General features: G+C 40.0%; 1 protein-coding gene across 14 annotated transcripts in view; it reads left to right on the top strand.

Annotated features, from left to right (window-relative positions):
• Positions 1 to 20,069, top strand: part of Hdac9 (histone deacetylase 9) — an 848,903-nt gene that overhangs the window by 669,020 nt on the left and 159,814 nt on the right. The window lies entirely within an intron of this gene.

Here is a 20,069-nt window from a genome sequence, read left to right as displayed (position 1 = left end):
AGAAAGAGGAGGGTTTATATGAGCAAGAATTGTTGAGACCAAGGTTGGATAAAGCACACGAACAAATAGCCAAACGAATGGAAACACATGAACTATGAACCAATGGCTGAGGTGCCCCCAACTTGATCAGGCCCTCTGAATAGGTGAGACAGTCGATTGACTTGATCTGTTTGGGAGGCATCCAGCCAGTGGGACTGGGTCCTGTGCTCATTGCATGAGTTAGCTGTTTGGAACCTGGGGCTTATGCAGGGACGCTTGGTTCAGCCTGGGAGGAGGGGACTGGACCTGCCTGGACTGAGTCTACCAGGTTCATCTCAATCCTCAGGGGAGTCTTTGCCATGGAGGATATGTGAAAGGGGGGGTAAGATGGGGGGAAGGGGAGGGGGGCGGGAGGGGAGAGAACAAGGGAATCGGCTGATATATAGAACTAAATTATATTGTAAAATTAATTTAAATTAAATTAAAAAAAAGAAGGGTAGTATCCTATTTCATACTGGATGGTCAATGAGCTACTAGCCAGAGGCATCCAGCTGTTTCTTTTGTGTTTGGAGATCAACTGGAGTTGTCAGATCTTGTCTTTTACTACACCTGACTGGTTGACATAGGAACAACATTCCTCCATGAAGAAGAGACAAAGATCACCCCTTTCTGCTGTGAGTGAATCTAATCCTCCAGGATTTTGTTGTGCTACAGTGGTCAGCGAATCTCTTTGGCCCTGGAGGGTAAGGATGATCTGGTAGAACCATTAAGTATAGATTTCCTGAACCTTTGGAATCTTAACATAACAATAGCAGAGGGGAAAAGAATTCTGAAACATTTTTCATTACCTGTAATCATTTTCTTATATCTTCAGAACTTTCATTTACATACCTTAAAACTTTTTCTTATACCTTCGGAATTTCTTAAGCATTTGTATCCTCAGACCTTTATACATTTTCTTAGACCCTCAGAACTTACTTTCACCAGCTACCTCTCCTGGGCTCTCTTTAGGGACTTCAGTCCTGCCACACAGTGCCAAGTCTCAATTTCTTTCCATGACCCCTTCATGTCCCTTTAAAACTAATACCACATAAGTGATTCTTACTTTACAAAGTTCGGCTACCAGCATGAGGTACATCATTGCATGAGTACATGGAGGTACGGCTTTAATACCTTATTAAACAAGCATTTTTTTTAAATCTTATCATCAACCCTGTTTTTATGCTTTTTGTTTTCAGAACAGGAATTACCACACAGAAATAGAGAAAATAGGCATGTGGGTAAGCTCCAGTGGAGGAGAGATAGATGAGGGAAGAGAATGGGCCTCTAACAATCTGATATAGAGCAATGTTGCTACTCTGTTAGGACAGACTATTAGTTAGAGGTGGAGGGTCTTCATATGTAAGAGGTAACCAGGAAGTGTATAGTTAGGGAAAATAGAGGAGGAGAGAGCAAGTTTAAGCTATGAAAGGTGTCCAGATCATCCGTTTGTGCAGCGGCAGAAGCTGCTACCATTGAAAATCGCGCATGTCAGTTTAGGTCACTGAACTGTACTAAGGCCACACGGTTTGTAGCAACAGAGTGAGGTTTTAATAAAGCCTAAGTCAGTGAAGGAAGAGAGGAAAGGCTGCAAGATGAACTCCATTGGAGGGAGTTTCTCTAAGCTCCAAGTGGGAACAGAGAGGCAAGAGAGAAGCCCAGGAGAACATAGAGACTTCAGAATGGAGCTGTGAGGCAGGAGGGCAAGGTCACAGAGGCCCAGAAGGGCTCGAGGAAGCTGCAGGACTTAGCAGGCAGCTCCTTCAGGGAGGCAAAGAAAATATACATACAGGCCCAGGAGGCCACTAGGAGAGGTAGAATAGATAGCTCTACGGCAAATGAGACAAGGAAAGGTCGCAGGACCTCAATCATGGAGGCAACTCCTGGGGGAGGTGAGGGAGTTCCGGAAGGAGCAGAAAGGAGCCATGAGGAAGCAGAGTGAGTAAGTGTCATGGTAACAAGAATTTTAATCCAAGGCATCCCCAAGTGGAGTGAGAGACTTGTCGGAGAGAAATGTCCCAAATCACAGAGGAGGAGAGTCCGTTTCCACCTGATGGGGACCTGGTAGGGCAAGAGGAAGCTTCCTGGCATGGCTTTCATAGTAAAAGTAAACTAACCAGGGAGCTCTGTGGTGACGCTGAGTACAAGGGGAGAGATTAGTGGTTAGTGTAGGTAGAGGAGAAAATAGCTGAAGAGGTGTAAGTGTCTTAGTAGATAGAACTGCCCACTTGGTGGGGCTCTGAAGGGCATTGCAGGGAGTATGCCTATGAGGTTGGCTTCCCAAAGGGCACAGTAGAGAGATGCCCACTTGGCAGGTGACCCAAAAGGCATAGAAGGGATATGTTGCAGGCAGCCCATAAGTACATAGCCAGGAGAGAGGACACTGACTGAGTAGGTGAGGAGAGACGGGTGGTTCGTTAAGGTGGAGAAAAGAATCGACTGAAGAGGTGGATTCCAGAATCAAATTTGGTGGGTTGCAGAAGCCAACAAAAGCAAATGATCTGAACATACCTTAGGAGGGTCAGATCAGCAGCTTGAGTCAGCTTGAAATGTTGAGATGTGGGCATGGTTGAAAGTTAAGTGTAGGATCCTCTACCAATGCTACCTGAAAGAGAGAGCTCTGGGAGGAGGTAGTGTTTGGAGACCCCTGTGTGTTAGGAGATGGGACAGGTGGTGAAGAGAGAAGACATCAGTGGGTGACCCAAAGGCTAACCTTTTTATCTGTGTATAAAAGTTCAGCTGCAGCTAGAGCACACAGGCAAGGTGCCCATCCTTGGACAGTATATTCTGATTTTTTGATAAGTATGCAGAGGGTGTAAAGGAATGTCCTAGTTGGTGACCCAGGATCCTGAGGGCATATCTTTCTTTTGAGGTAACCCAGAGAGAGAAGGAGTGAGTGAAGTCCAGAAGATGTAGGGCTGGAGTCTGGAGAAGGACCTATTGAAGCTAATGAAATAGCTTAGTAATGGGTATAAGTGTTGGAGTCCAGCTCTAACCTGTTGACTGGTTCTTGCAGGGAGGAGAGAGGAATGAGGAACTATGAGAAAGAAATATAGGCGGAAACAGAGAGAAAGACAGAGACATAGGATGGCATTGGGAGGGCCTTGGGTCAATACCCAGATGCCTCATCCTTTCTTCTAATAGGCCTGTTATACACTGCCAAGTGGAGAGGAAAAAAACCTCCTTCTATCAAGATCAAAGCACAATGTACAACGCAGTGTAGATCTTTCAAAACATCTAGTAACTATGCCCCTGGCCAAATCATCCTATTATGCAGCCCTGCTGGTTAAAGCAAGCTTAGATTCTCTAACCTTGAATAAGGCCTATGTGGGCCCCCACATAAAGAAGGGGTTCATGTGAGAGGCCAAGAGCCATCTCAAGGAAGGAATGCAAGAGCATAAGAGATTGGCCATCCCTAGGAAGGACTGTGAGTGACTGAATTAAGTGTTTTCTATCCAGGGTAATGGCCTTGTAAGTTGTAGTGATAGCTCATCCCAGATAAGTAACTGAGGAATAGACAGCTGGACCTTAGAGGGTGATATACTTGGTGGGTTTTGATGAGGCTGGTAAAGCTGTCACCCTACCCTGACAATAGGGGAACAAGAAGATGTGGGTCCCTAAAATTCCATCAGAACTAAGTAGACGGTTCCAGTGTCCAGAAGGAGAGGGATGGACCGCCCTGACACAGACACTGTGGTGTCTACCTGAGACTCCCAGTGAGAGACGGCGGTGATCAGGCCCAGGGAGCCCGAGCCCTCTCAGTCACACATGGCCAGATCTAAGAAGTTAGCTGAAGGGCCACCTGGGCATGATGTCCCCATGCCTTGAGGGACGTGGGGGCAGTCAACACCCCAATGCCCTTCTTGATGGCCCTTTGGACATAGTCTGGGTGGTTTATAAGTATCTGTATAGGCCCAGTCCTGTGACCCTCCTGATCACACTTGACACAGGGACACGGAGGGTCTGGGGCTTTGGGAGCCTGGGCAATTGCTATGGCAAGTAGAGAGGCTTTGGCCAGCACCAGGCATCCTTGATTTCTGCCTTTCTCATCTCTCCCATGGTGCATCTTAAAGGCCACAGCACAGACTCTGCCTGTGGAGGCAGGGGTCCTTTCTCTGAATGTTTAAGTTTGGCCCTAAAATCAGGCAAACTCTGGGAGAAGAAGACGGTCTTAAGGAGTTGTTTTCATCTGTGGACTGAGAATCTAGACTGGTATATTGAAGAGGCCTTTGTGAGGCAGTCTAGGAATTGAGTTGGATGTTCATGTTTGTTCTGCATGACCTCTTGGATTTTTTTCATAATTTACCATCTTAAGGGTGGCTTTGTGAAGACTAGCCAGAAGACAAGTTACAAATTGATCCTTAGCGAGGATACCCCTGGGATATTATAATTCCACTCAAGTCCTGGTCTGGGATTCCTTCATACCTGACTGGATGGACAGCCTGTTGCTGAGATGGGAGAAAGGGAAACCAGAGAGGCTGGAGAGGAAGATGAGGGACTGTGGGCTGAGGCTGATAAGGGGGAGGCTTGTTAGTGTGATCAAAAATGATAGAAGAATCATCTGGTTTGGGCCTCCCAGCTAAGAGGAGTTGTTTTTCCTGGATTGGCTTAAGTCATGTGATCACTTTTAATCAAGATGGGAGTTAGGTCATATGGCAAAGTCTGTTCTCTCCGGCCGGAGCAAAGACAGTTGTCAGGCACGTGGCTGCCTCCACCGTTTTGATTAATAAACCCCTTAAGCCCTCTGTTCTCGGGTTTTTTCTTCCCGATTGGTTTTAGAAGTTTCTTCAGAGATGATTTCTTCATATTTTCTTGTCTTTGATGTCTCTATTTTGTTTTTTAAAAACACAAGAGAAAACCTTTTATTTTGAGTTACATAAATATTTCACATATATGACTCTGATATTTGAAATTGATTAATTGTACATTAAACAAAATAAAATTTTATTTTTTCATAACAAAAATAGTATAACAAAATTTTTATTTTTGAGAAGTATAACAAATCACAGGCCAGGAAAAGTTAACTACCTGTATGTACATGGGTGCAGGACTAGCTATGGGAGCATGGGTAGCCTCACAGAGGGGCCACATGCTTGGAGAAAACTGCCCCTCCCTCAGCAGCCATAAGCTGCTAGTAGATCCTCAGACTGGCATGAGAGTTCATGAGTTCCTCCCCAATCCATGCTGAGATTCTATCTGGCTTGATATTGTGTAGGTCTTGTGCATACAGTCATAGCCACTGTGAGTTCATGTGAGCCACAACCCTGTCATGTCCAGCAAAGACTGTTTTACTGCAAATATCCACCACCTCTGGATCTTACAACCTTCCCATCCCCTCTTCCATGATGAGTCCTGAGCTTTGGAGAGTCAGGTATGATATAAATGTCCCACTGAGAGCTGAACACTCCCCAGTCTCTGATTCTCTGCAGCTAAAAGATGCACACAACTATGGGTATAGAAATACATACTTTAGGAGCAGAATAATACTATGCCAACTTAACAGAATAAAGGTATTGGGTTCTCCTTTAGCTCCCACGACCTATTCAGCCATGGAGTTTTGACTCAATTAATAGTATCAGGCATGAGTCCTTTTTTTTTTTTTTTTCTTTTTCAAACTGTATGGTCAGGTATAACCAGCTCATAACTAAACTCAGCCCATTCTATTAATCTATATGTTACCATGTGTTCTGTGGCTTTACCTGTGTGCCATTGCATGCTGCTCCCTGGACGGTGGGCTGGTGTCTCCCTGCCTCTGCTTTCTCTTCCTCCTATCCCTCTTGGATTTTCCCACCTGGATTCATCCTGTCCTGCCATAGGTCAATGCAGCTTTATTTATCAACCAATCAGAGCAACACAAATTCACAGCATGCAGAAAGATATCCCACAACACTTCCCCTTTTCTGTCTAATCAAAAAGGAAGGTTTTAACTTTAATCTAGTAAAATTACATATAACGAAACAGCTATTAAGCAAGAATTACAGTTGCAATATCTAGTCTGTATTTGGCAAAGTGAAAGTAAATATTCTACCTATCCTATATTTATGAGTCTAAAGTTTTATATCTAATTTATCTTTTATCATGACTAAAGAAAACTATAATTATAACTCTCTGGTCTTCAACTACATCAAAGACCTCAGAAGGATATAATATTACCTAAGTAAACAGGAAGTACATTGTAAGCAACTTCCAAAAATCTAGAAATGACAGAGACAGCTGCCTGCCTGGACAGTCATCCACAGTTCCTCTGTAATGCTGGGGCATCCGTCTTCAGCCAATAGGCTTAGAGTGTTTTAGTCACTTCTCCCTGTGTGCATGGGTCCTTCTTATGGAGCAGGCCTTAAATGCAATCTGAAAGTATTTGGTTACACCCATAACATTCATGCCAGCATTGAACCAGTGGGCATCCTTGTCAGGCCAGTTGTTGTTATAGCACACAAGGTTTGAAACCCTGTGATAAGACCTCTCAGAAACATGCATAGAATTAATAGCACTATGGGAATTAGCCAGTAGGAATGAACTTCCAAGTAAATATCAGTTTGATTTCTCCATAAGAGTGACAAAAAATGTTTAACTATAGTCAGTTATCCCCAATTCAAGGTAGACTCCTTCAGATAGAAGCAGTTTAGTAATCATTTAATTTTTCCTAAGTAGATAACAATTCTTTTAGTCAGTATAATGCATGCTGGGGTATAATACATGTTGGATAGAATTACATATGGTATGTGTGATGGTTTGTTTTTGTCACTTTGATACAAACTGGAGTCACTTTGGAAGACAAAACCTCAATTAAAGAATTGCTTTCATTAAATTTGCCTGTGGCCATGTCTGCAGAACATTTCTTAATTGATGATGGATGTGGAGGAGCCCAGACCTGTGGGTTATGCTAGCCCTGGCCTGTGGGTGATGTTAGCCCTGGCCTGTGGGTGATGCTAGCCCTGGCCTGTGGGCCTGGGTTGTATAAGAATGCAGGCTGAGTAAGCCATGGGAGCCAAACATTGAGTTCCTCCATGGCCTCTGATTCAGTTCCTTTCTCTAGGTTTCTGCCTTGACCTTCCTCATTGATGGATATGACTGGATTTGTAAGCCAAGTAAACCCTTTCCTCCCAAGTTGCTTTTGGTCACAACAACAGAAATCAAGCCAAGATAATATGTCTTTTTAAAAAATGCTATATCTAGCTATATAACATGTTGTAAAATATCAAAATATCCCCCAAAAATTCCCTCAAGGTCTAGACAAATGTACATCTAATTTTTCTCATCACAACTTGGTTTTCTTTTTTTATGGTATAAAGCTTCACATATGTGTCAACTACAATAATAATGTAGGTATAAATATATAAAAACAAGGGCTGGAGTGATGGCTCAGTGGTTAAAAGCACTGGCTGCTTTTCCAGAGGTCCTGAGTTCAATTCCCAGCACCCACATGGTGGTTGACAGCCATCTGTAATGAATTCTAATGCCCTCTGGCATGTAGGCAGAACACTGTATACATAAGAAATAAATAAATCTTTAAAAATATATATAGATAGAAACAAACTTCTAATATTTTCACTGTGACTTCTCTTTCTTAGTTATAGTAATACACCCATGTAGCTGCATACATTAGGAGCTTGTTAGCAGTCATTGCTCAGTATTGTACTGACTGAATATTACCCAGTCTATTGATTAATTTCTGTTTGGATCTCTCATGAATAAAACCATTACCAAGAAACCTTTCCAACAATATCTTGTGCATAAGTGAATATTTTACATGGGAAATTGCCTAGGGGAGAAAACCCCGTGTCTTAGTTAAACATGTGTAAGAAAGACGTTTTTTTAAGGACATTAAAATTTTGACTGTTGACTGAGTGTTAGTGCTCCCCTTCCTAATTGTGATAGTCAGAGATGGTTTCAAAACAACAGCTTCTGCTTTGTGAGTGTTCTTTGTTAATTCTCTGTTCTATTTCATTGGTTAGATCTTCAATGTTTTCTTTTTTCTACTTATGTTGAGTTCCATGTGATTGTTTTTCAGCATTTGAAGAATCTAAGTTTGTAGATTGTAGGTTTTTTTTTTTTTTCAATAAAGATATTTTAGGGCTGTGGTTCTTTCTTAACACTGCTTTAGCTACATTTTATAAATTTTGATATTAAAAATAGTGTCTTCTTTCCTTCCTGACATCTTCTTCAGTGCAGAGTTACTAGAATTCTGTTATTCAGTTCCTTCATAATTGAGCAACCCCAAACTGTCTTTTATAATTCATATGTAATTAATTCTTCTAGGGTCAAAAAACTATTGCCTGTAACTTAAACCTTTCATAGTTATTGCAAATTATAATGATGAAATTCTCTTTAATTCCTGTTATAAGTCGTACTACTTTATCATATATTTGAGTTTTACATTGACTATAGATACACTGAGTTATCCATATCCCTTACACACCTAAAGTTTTTGAAATGTTTCAGTTTCTTATGATGCATTGTAAGGGGGAGAAAGGTGGAGAGGGGAGAAAGGAGAGGAGAGCAGGAACAGAGAAGGGGAGAGAGGAGAATATACGGATAAATACATAAGTAAAAGGATTTTATTATTAGCCCACGTGTTTAATCTTCTCAGTGCTCTGTGTCCATTTGGGCAGTCCCAGATATCTGTACATCTGGTATTATTTCTTCTCAACCTGCATTATTCCTTCCACATCCCTCGTACTGCAGGTCTATTGACACCAAATTCATCTTTAATTTATAAGAAAGTGTATTTTTTTTCTTCGAATGATAGTCTTTGGCTTAGAACTCTGTTGACAGTTATTTCACACTTTAAATGCACTTCCACAATTACTTACTTGTTTCTTTTTATTTGATAAGTCAGCTGTCATTTGTTGTTTTTATTATTGATGTTTTAAAAAATATTTTATTACCATCTATCTTTAAAATTGTTTATCTTTATAGTTCAGAACATTTTAGGTTGGGTATCATTCCTTGGCATTTATTTTGCTAAACATTGTTGAGTTTCTTGTCGGTGGTTTGCTGTTTTCTAAGAACTGGAGAACTTTAAGCTACTTCTTTGAACACTCTCTGCTGCGTTTTTGATATCTTCGGCACCCAAGGCTCCTGCTGCGTGTCACATGCTCAGTTCACACTGTCCTGTTAGACGCTGAAACTCTGTTTGATGTTGCCGGCTTCTCTCGTGTCCTGTCTGCTACTTTTCCTTTGCAAATAGTTTGTTTTTTCATTGCATGTTATACTGTTACTGTTAAGATTTCTCACTAGTTCCTCTCTCTTAAAATTTTTCTTTTCTTCACCATACCTATCTCCCCAAACTTAGTGTGTGATAACTTATAAATACTTGGAATTGGTCTGTACCTTGTTTTCACTTGATTATGCACTTTGCTTTTGTTACTGTTTGCTTCTTCACATGTCTTGTGATATTTGATTATGTGCTAGGCATTGCCTTTTGAAAGGCCAGTAAAGGCTAGAAAGGCTGCTTATTTCTAGTTTAATTTTGAAAGTTTTTGTGTCCAAAGATCTTAAATGATTTTTAAACCATTTATTTATCTATTTAGTTATTTGTTGTTACCTTGAAATTTTGCTCATTCCCTTTCTACCAATCAGGCATGGATTTTTAAAACAAATCCATACTTACAAGGATGGTGAGATACTTCCTATTTGAAAATTCTACATATCAGACTCACACAGGACAAATATTAATGATTAGGATGGAAACATGTTTAATTTTCTCTTCTTCGATTCCTTAGTCCAAATGAAAGAATAAACAAACACATTACTAAGATAATGCCTGCATGGCTGCTTGTGAGCATCTGTCACAGTATCTCAGAATAGGAGCAGCCTCCACTCCCATGGGTGATCTGTGAGTAGATGTATCCTCAGGGCCTCCTCATGTCTGCCTGTACCTACCAGGTGCTCTGCTTTGTTCTGAAAGTTGGTCAGCAAGCTATCATTGGCTGGCTTACCTCTCCGAGAACTGACAAAGTTATGGACATTTACTAGATCTCGGTGGCAGTGACGTAAATGGCAAGTCTGCCTGATGCTCCAGGCCATCAGCTGGCTGTACAGCTGGGATCCTCCCAGACTGTCCTCCTACCCATCTGCTCTTCTCACAGCCAGTGTTTCACTGGAGTTTTCACTGTTTACTCTGTGGTTGTCGGATGTGCTCATTCCCAGCCTCTTCAACTGACTTCTGACTTGGCTGTGATTTAACTCATAGTGAAGAAAATTTGTTGTATCTTACTGGAGACTATCAAAGGCCAAATTCTCCTAAATCAAGCACAAGTTTTCTCACTGACACCTACTTTACATTGTTGGGAAAAAGAGATTTCATGAGTGGTCTGAGGGCAGGTGTGGATGGGAACATGAAGGGAGGGGGATGGAAGGGAAGAGTACTGAAAGAGGCCTGGAAAAGGCATGCATTTGGGGGTCAGGTAAAAACCTGGCCAAGGACGGACTCTTCAAGGATGACCCCACCTTAGACTCCTAGCGATGGTGGATACATGACCAGATTAGTGCCTAGCCCAATTGCCATCAGAGAGGCACCATCCAGCAACTGACAGAAACAGATGCAGACCCACAGCCAAACAGAGGAGTTCGAGGAATCCTGCAGAAGAGGAGAAAGGATTGTAGGAGTCAGAGGGGTCAAGGACACCACAAGGAAACTCACACAATCAATTAACTTGGACTCATAGGGATTCACAGAGACTGAACCAACAACCAGGGAGCCTGCATGGGACTGCACTGACCTAGGCACTCTGTACATTTGTTACAGTGGTGTAGTTTGGAGTTCTTGTGTGACTCTTAACAGTGGGAACAGGGGCTGTCTCTGACTCTTTAACTGACTGACTTTTGGGACCCTACTCCTCATACTGGGTCACCTTGCCCAGCCTTAATACATGGGGAGGTGCTTAGTCTTACTGCAACTTGATATGCCATGTTTTGTTGATATCCATGGGAGACCTGCCCTTCCCTAAACAGAAAAAAGGAGAAGTGGATTGGGAGGTAGGAACAGAAGGGAGTCAGGGGAAGGGGCTGAGAGGAAAGGAGGGAGGGGAAACAGCAGCTAAGATGTAAAATAAGTAAATTAATAAATAAATTTATTCTAAAAAGCCTATCTCCATGAAGTCAATATAAGATCTCCTCCAATGTGATGCATGCATTCTCTGACCCTGGTGCTGGAAAGAGTCAAACACCAGCAACTGTCTGCTTTTCTCTTCCTGTTTTGTTTCTGGTAGTAATAAAAACTGCTGGATTTTTTGACCAAAAAAAAAAGCCTTAATGAGACTTGAAAAATAACCTAGTTAGGAAAGAATTGCAACACAAATTCTAGTATCAAATTCAGCATTTATATACATAGCTTTCTAGTGCTTTGTTTTATTTTCAGTACTTAAAACATAGAACAAGTAACATCCTATAAATATGTTCCAAGTAATTCGTTTATTTTGTTTGTGATAGTATTAAATTTGATACCTACTGATTATATATATTGCAGGTGTTTTCTTGCAGTTTTGTTTCAGTTTCTGCAAAAGAAATTGTTTTTATGCCAATATATGAATTGTACATATCCTACTCACTCAGAAAATGTATTTTGCACCTTTGAAATTTTATATGGTGGTAAATTTCACACACAAGCACAGACTCAATCACATATACATATAAACTCCATGTAAAATGAAAATTCACTTGGTGTTCTTTAACCATAACCACTATTACATAATATTGTAAGATTAAAATTCTATGGTTGAAATTTTTATTTAATTGCCTAACTTTAACTAATTGTTCAGACTTGCTTGTTGGTAGCTTTTCTTCCTATAGGGTGTGTTCACAGATAATTAGAATCCAATGTAAGAAGCAATCCAGGGCCAAAATGAAAGTCATCCACTCAAAGGAGATACATGTGTTAGTACCAGAAATAAGATACTGAAATTTCATTAAATTTACCAAAAACTTTTGTATAATAAAAAATTTTGTATAAAAATGATACCAAAAATATCAGGAGGGCTGTAGACTGAATACAAATTTACTGTAGCACACAGGAATACAGTGACAACCGAGATCTGGTTTTGTGACATTTTGTGATTATCATCCTTTTTACCCAGCATAATCTTTGCTCACAACTTGGTCAACACTATTATTTTATTTTGTTACTTTTATAAAAGGCTATGTTCCTCATTCTTTATAAAAAAAAAAAAAAATCCAACTTCTGAAAAAAATACAGCAAAATTACCTTGCCCTAATTCATTTTTTTCCTTGAAGTTTTTCATAATGTGGCTCTATTTACATGATGAAAAATACCTGATAGTTTTTGGTTAATGTGGTCCAAGAAACAGTCATGTTTCAAGAAAATCCAGCAATTGAATTGCTGGGCCACAAGTCAAATTCAACCACTGATTGATAAACTAAACAAATTGCTTTCGGTAGGTTATTATTGCCTTACCAAGACCCACATCCTGATGACTTCCTCCCTCCCAAGACCTTCTTCATAGTGGATCCATTGTTATTATTTTCGAAAAGGCTCAACTTAAATTACATGTAACACGAGCATCATCAGATTCCTTGTCTCCTTACCAGAAGCCTGATTTTCCTGAGTGTGTTTCATCCTTGCGTAGCCACAGTACTGCCAGGCTCAAGGCCGTGGGCATCAAAGACCACAGATGCCAGCCTCTCTAACCCTGCTTTCCAATGCTGTCAACAAGCTTCTTCCTTCTAGATTCTTCGGGGAGAAGGGCTGCCATCTGTGCGTGTGCTTTGGGGTCCTCCATGAGTTGAACTGCTAATGTCATGCTCCTGTTTTCCTGGCTCCCTTGAGCTTACTCTGAAACAAAATGTGATTCCCACATGTCCCTTATTGTTTTCTTGGCAACTCTCCCCACCTCCCTTAACCTTCCAGATTCTAGTATGCTTAGGACAGTCTCTCTCTCTCTCTCTCTCTCTCTCTCTCTCTCTCTCTCTCTCTCTCTCTCTCTCTCTTACTCTCTCTGATGCTTTACTTCCTTCAAAGGTTTTAGACTCACAGCATTGATTCTAAGCTAAACTAGTCATTTTAGAAAGTCCTTCTGAAGGCTAAGTTAGCTGGTTTAAGTGCTGTACTAATATATTCCAAAATATTATACAGTCTGCTGAAGTACAGTAGAAGACAATCCAGAAAGTTGACTATGATTTGCTAATTTGGATGTAAAATTTATAAATGGTTTGGATGTTGTTAGGTAATTCCTACTGACCAGTGGGCCTCCCTTTTTCATAAAGATTTGTATGTTAGAGAAAGCTGAACATTTTTGATCTTTAGTAAATGAAAATTAATTTTATTACTCTAGGTAGAAATTAATATCCAGGAATTAAATTGCCATTGCAATATAATCAACATGGAGCCATATTTCACAGCAGAAATTAGCACAAATAAGCAGAAGGAGCTCAGGATGAGTCCAGAGCCCACAGTTGGTACTGAACAAGGATTTTGATGGGGAGTGATATGAGGCATGTTGAGTAAGTGATGATGAGCAGAACCATTTTCACAAATGTCAACTTTAGATTGTAGGTTACTTAGCAACTCCTCAGCCACATGGCTATGCATGAGTTACTCCTGAAAAGTAGAATCTGATTGACTTGCACTCACTCTTACAAGGTAACTGTGGATGTAGGAAGAAATGAGACAGGCCTGAAGAGGGGACAACTTATCTGTCTATCCCTGAGTAGGTCTCTGATGGTATAACTCCCCAAATGAAGTATTGGAGATTGACAAGAGGAAGGGAGGGTTTCCTTCAATATTCGTGTATGATCTTGGCCCCAAACCTTACCATGCAGTGGTAGCAACAGCAACACTTTAATTGTCACGGAAGGATTTTCAGCTTAAAAGAGTCCCATGTATCATCTGGGTCATTGAATGAAATGTTATGGCACTATCTTAGTACCACCAGTGCCATTTTGGATGGGAACAGAGCCATTTTGGATGGGAACAGAGATAAAGGAATTCAAATGACCTAGCACAGGCTTTCCACAAGAATCGTGATTGATATTTTTGGCCTTATTCAAGTACTTAATGTGCATGATGCAATGTGATTCTCAGTGTTATTTAGTCTAAACTAAATAATAATAAATACAACTACCAACCACCTCTTAAATGAAAGCATAAAAGACCCCAATAGGACCTAACAGATTATAGTTTAATTTTTTAATATTTATTTTATTTTACATGTATGCATGTTTTGCTCACATGTATGTATATGTACCATGTGCATGCCTGTGCCCATGGATGCCAGAAGAGGGCATCAAGTCCCTTGGAACTGGGGTTACCAATGGTTATTTGTCAGAATTGAATCCTGGTCCCTGACCTTCTACAAGAACACGTGCTCTGAACCACTGAGCCATTTCTCCGGCCTACATTATGTTTTAAAAAACAAACTCTAGAGGCTGGAGATGGCCCAATGGTTAAGAGGGCTTGCTGCTCTACAGAATACCTAGGGTTTGTTCCCCGCATTCACATATCAGGATGCAACCATCTATATATAACTCCAGTTGCCTAGAATCTGATTCCATCTTCTGGCCTCTGGTGGAACCAGACATGCATGTGGTGCATATCCATACATGCAGGCCACACACACACACACACACACACACACACACACACACACACACACACACATACACACACACAAAATAATAGTAAATAAATAAATAAATAAATAAAATATTTTTAAAGCTTTGAGTATTATAGGAAAACTTTAAAATAGTCCCAGCCTTCCTTCCCCTCCTCCCTGTTCTCTGTCTCTGTCTCTGTCTCTGTCTCTCTCTCACACACACAAACACACACACATCATTATCAAATTTTTTTGCATATATGAAAAACAATTGAGAATTTGTAAAGGGTACTATGGTCAAGATAATATGAGGGAATAAAACATGGACCATTATGGCATAGTATTATACAATGAAGGAATGACTGCTTCAAGCCAATTCTTTTTTGTTTATTTGTTTAAACAGAATCAGATGGTTTATTCATAGACATATTGGATAAGTATAGTTATCATTGAATATCAGAGTGGGTTTGAATATCCCAAACTAGCTCTCTGGAAAGAAATAAAGCCCTCCTACAACCTCTACAAAGGTAAAGAATGAGTTGCAAAGTCATTTGTTTCAGTCTGCATCTCTTTGGCTTAGCTGGGAATGTGGCTTCCAGTGAACTATTACAGCCACATCAAGCGTGGCAATATGAATTTCCAGTTCAGCCAATGCATTGGAGGTAATAATTCAACCATCACATCTATGTTACTTGGAAATTTGTGCTGCAAAATTTTTCCATGCTGTGCTTGGTTTGGACGCACACTCTTTCACTGAGCACTGATATTTTCGTCCATTTAGAAATACTTCAGTAATGATGCTTAAGATCAGGAGATAATGACCAAGCTCTAAATTAGCAGTATGTTGAAATAGTACTTCTGAAAACCAAATTTGAATCAGCTGGTCTGAAGTGCTCAGTCAATATCTGGGTTGTCTGTGGTTAATGCTATGCAGAAAACATATTGCAGTGTCCTCAAAATATAGCTATATAGAGAACAATTAATCAAAAAAATCTTAAATTTGATTAGGGACATATAAAAAATGACGTGCAACCATCATGTCATATTTTCATATTGTGAAGGTGACATTCACTTTCTATTCTCTTCATTTTACTTTTACTTTAATCTAGAATAAAGAATAGAAATGACTGACCAGTGAGACTTGTCGGTATTATAGGTGGTGTTAGCTTAAGGGTTGGTTCATTGCTTCAGTTTTTCTTAAAGTGTGCATAAATAATAACATGCACTTTTCTGTTGGATATTGCATCAGCTAAATGTAATACATAGTGTGTTCCCCCAATGTCACTCTCATCAGTGATCATGGGGCCCTTATTTTCTGTGATGTTGAACCCTATGTTTCTCAGCATGTGCTGAAATTCTGAGTGGTATTTTGTCACTCATGGACTACATAGTTGGTTACAGGGGTGTCAGGTAAATAGAAATGTGCATTCCCACTGTTCTTGGGACAATGGTTATAAGCAATACAAATAAAATAGTCAGATAATTTTGTACCTTCTAAATTTCTATGCCCACTGTTACCATAGCAATAGACTTAGCTTTATGTGAAGTAAGAAATGAATATTTAAAGTGGTTTCAGTAATTTTTTTTAACTGCCTTCTCTTTATTTGCCTTGAAAAATTTCACTCTGCATGTGAAGAACACAAAAATAAACTTGACATTTTGGTAAATTTGTCCAGAAAAATATAGATTTCATCAATTGTAAAAATAGGCTAGTCTAAAATGATTAGAATTCTTTTCCTCAAATCCACTTTTATATTTAGGCAATATTATAAATGTCATCTGGCTCTATAGGACAGTCAATTATATTTCTACACATAATGACACCAAAACACACATCATTTCTCTTCTTTAACTGAGATGTGCCCTTTACACTAATTGAAACTCCAAAAACAAAACAGGCACATACTCAGAACTTAAAATGCAAACTATTACTGTTGATGGTGATAAAATATTCTAAAAGCTCTCTGGTTAGTCACATTCAAAACTGCAGAGAATTTGAAACTGGAAAAGAGAAAGATTGGATTATTCGAATGAAAATGTTAGCACCACAAAGTTGACCTGAGTCCACAGAAAAGTGCTGTCATGTGAATTCACTCAGATTAATGACTCGGTCTTCACAACATCGAATAAAATGTGAGTTAAAGAGCAGTTCCATTGACTAAAATACGAATAAATAAACATTTTATGGATAAACATTTCTATTTTCTTACTATTGCCATCTAAATACAGATTAAAGGGGAAAGGAATAACTAGAAGCGTTATGTGCTCCAAAACTCGAATAACTGGTTACTTTTCACAAAGCCAAAGTCATCATCTCTTATCATGGCCTCAGCAGGAGAAAAGAACAAATCAATGCATCTTTTGTTGTCCACTATATGTATATCTCCTTCCTTCTTTCCTTCCCTTCTCCTCTTCCTCTTTCCTCACAGACCTCTCTGTCTCTGTCTCTCTTTCTTTCATTCTTCTTTCTTTGTGTGCAGACAGGATTTTACTATGTAGCCCAGACTGACCACACACTTCCTGCCTCTGCCTCTCAGAAATGTTGAGATATCAGTATTTTATCAACATGGTTGGTTGTGCTCATTCTTATAGCTGTTCTTTATGACTAGTATATTATTGATTTAAAAACACAATAAAGTAGTAAAGACTACTAGGAAAATATTAATTGAAGTGGTATAGATCTAGAATCTATGGAAATCTTGTTTTATAGTATGATATACAATAAATCCTTTTTTGCCAGACATAAAGGGATATAGACAAATAGTAAATGAATTACTTGTCAAGAAGTTCAGAGTATCTACAGATTTCTGTAATATTATCACTTGAAGTCATCCCAGTCTACTTCATCAAACCAAATTGTGTTCATCATCTTTTTGTCATTTTGACAATAACTGAAAAGAACAATTTGTTTTAAATTTAGTGTTTTATTTGTCACATGGTTATTGATGGCTCAGTCCAAGGAGTCTCTGGCTCCATTTTTCTAGAATATGGTAAGGAAGAGTATCATGAGAGAAGCGCTGGACTCAGGAAGTCTCCTCCACTCATGGCGGCCAGGAATGGAGAAGAAGACAGTGGAAGGAGTCAGCGGCCAGGCATGCCCTTCAAGTGGTCTCCTTCCAGCTAAGCTCTCCGCCTTTGTTTCTACTGCATCGTAAAATAGAGCCACCAACTAGGACCCAAATATTCAGCACATGTGCCTGTGAGATACATTTCACATTGAAACTGCAACACATAGATTTTATTTATTATAAGGCATGAAATATTTCATGCATTTCTGAGGAAATCTACCCTAAAAAGTGACTTCTCATAGCAGGTCTAATGGTGACCTGCAAAAAGCTGGAGTGCAAACACTTGTGAGAGTAAAGAGCTTGAAACCAAGGCCAGACTGGAGAAACAAATGAGGCACTTCTGTACCACTGAGCATTCCACAGCTCATTTCTTCACTGGCCTCTTGCTGTGCAGCTAACGTCACATCAGACTAGAGAACAAAGTGACAAGCAGAAAGCAGATGTGTTGGTGAGCATGAACATGATGTATCCAAATCGCAATAATCAAGAGCGATCAAAGCAAGTACATCCAGTCATCACCCAAAGAGGCGCTTCATTATGAATGAGATGGTGAGCCTGGCACAACTGTGAGAACACCTTCCTCTGTTTGTGCTAAAGTAAGATTCCACCAGCTGCATAGCTCAGAAAGAGTGGACTGGCCTCTCACCTTTGAGGAGGCTCAAGTCAAGATGGGGGCTGATGTGATCCTTGAGTTGAGCTGCTTCTGCTTCCAAGATGCAGGAAGGGAGAGCAAGTAAGGCAGAGACTGCAGCAGCCTCTGTAAGTGAGACTTGAATCCCTTTTAAAAGGGAGGAGGAGCCCTCAAGACGAATTCCCTCTTTAAAGTCTTACCTCCTGATGGCATCACAATGGCCACTAAGTTTCTGTTTCTTTTCTTTAAGAGGAGTGAAACATTTGCTCTGATTGCAAATGCTGTAGTAGAAGAGAAAAAGATGATATAGAGAGGGGAAGGAGAGCTGTAGTCAGCTGTGCCTGGAAAGGTGTCGGGGGAGAAAGGATAGACAAGTCCGCAGCAAGGACTCTGGGAGTCAGCGAATACATTTTTCTCTTGGAGTATGTGGAAATGTTATTCTAGTTGCTTTTTTTCCTAAGTGAAATAAGAACAACTTTTCAGCAGAAGTTAAGGAGTTAGCAAGGGGTTATTGGAAATTTGAAGAAAAAGGAAAAGCTAGAATGACTCATGAAAGTCATGGACAGTTGGTTCATTGATAAAGGAATGTGGGGTGGTTTCTAGCCATCCTGAGGAATGTACTTGGAGTTTAAGATTATAACTGTAACGGACAACCAGACATCTGGCTTTTATGTGTTCTTCGATAGATACAGGGATAGAGCAGGTGTGAGTTGTATCTCATCAGACTTGTAATTTTGTGTGAGTACATAAGAAGGGAAGGGACCACATGATGGAAAATGTGTAAAGGACTGAAGGTTTGTGACTCTTCAGAGATTGTGTATTGAAAATTTAGCTCCCAGTCACTGGACATAAGGTTATAAGTCAGTGATAAAGATTATAAGATGTTCTTAGGGCCTTAACCCAATAGAGCACTTTGATGAAGAAAAAGGACACCAGAGTTATGTACTGTGAGTGCCGAGGAAAGGCTGTGTGGAATCTGTAGGGAGACATCTTTAAGGGTGAGGGCCCTGAGCAGACAAAGTCATGCCAGAGCTTGGAGGAAGGGCAGGGTGATGGTGTGTGAGAAGATGTAAATGTAGTGATGGCTCGAGACTGAACAGGATAAAAGGAAACTGAGCAGCCGGGCGGTGGTGGTGCATGCCTTTAATCCCAGCACTCCAGAGGCAGAGGCAGGAGGATCTCTGTGAGTCTTTTTCTATAATAAAGGCTGGAGAAAGTATGAGTGATTTAAGGAAAAGGGAGGGAGATGAGTTTATCATCATCCCTAGAATTTAATTAGTGAAATATAATTTAGCTTCTTAGTTCATTTTCTGCTGCCATAACAAAATACTAAAGACGAATACATAAATAATACAAGGCCATGCAACCTTGCTTGCACATGGTCACATTGTAATTCTCAGTCACAACATAAAGAAAAGGCAAGAGAGAGGGAAAAATCATTCTAACTGATCCTTTTTATCAGCAACTCACTCTGTGAATCTCTAACTCACTCCTCAACTACAGCATGAATCTGCACACAAGGAAAAAGCCCTCATGAAAAAGTTGCCATGTTAAGGTCATGATAAAGTTGTACTGAGGGTGGCATTTCCAATCACAGAAAGATACCTTTAAATGATTGCAATTTCTAATTCATCTCTAAAATCATTATTATATGCACTCACCAAATATATAGTAAATTTACCCATTGAATATAAATTATCATAACAAAGAGTGATCATATGCATGAAGGTCAAGATAGGATGATGTTTTGATACCTTTATGATTTCAGGTAAAAATTTAGAAGGAAAGTTCTTAAGGCAT

The sequence above is a fragment of the Peromyscus leucopus genome, chromosome 14 (genome assembly GCF_004664715.2).
Source record: "Peromyscus leucopus breed LL Stock chromosome 14, UCI_PerLeu_2.1, whole genome shotgun sequence".
In the NCBI taxonomy this organism is placed as follows: Eukaryota; Metazoa; Chordata; class Mammalia; order Rodentia; family Cricetidae; genus Peromyscus; species Peromyscus leucopus.
The sequence above is the reverse complement of the archived record's forward strand: the minus strand, read 5'-3'. Positions and strand labels throughout refer to the sequence as shown.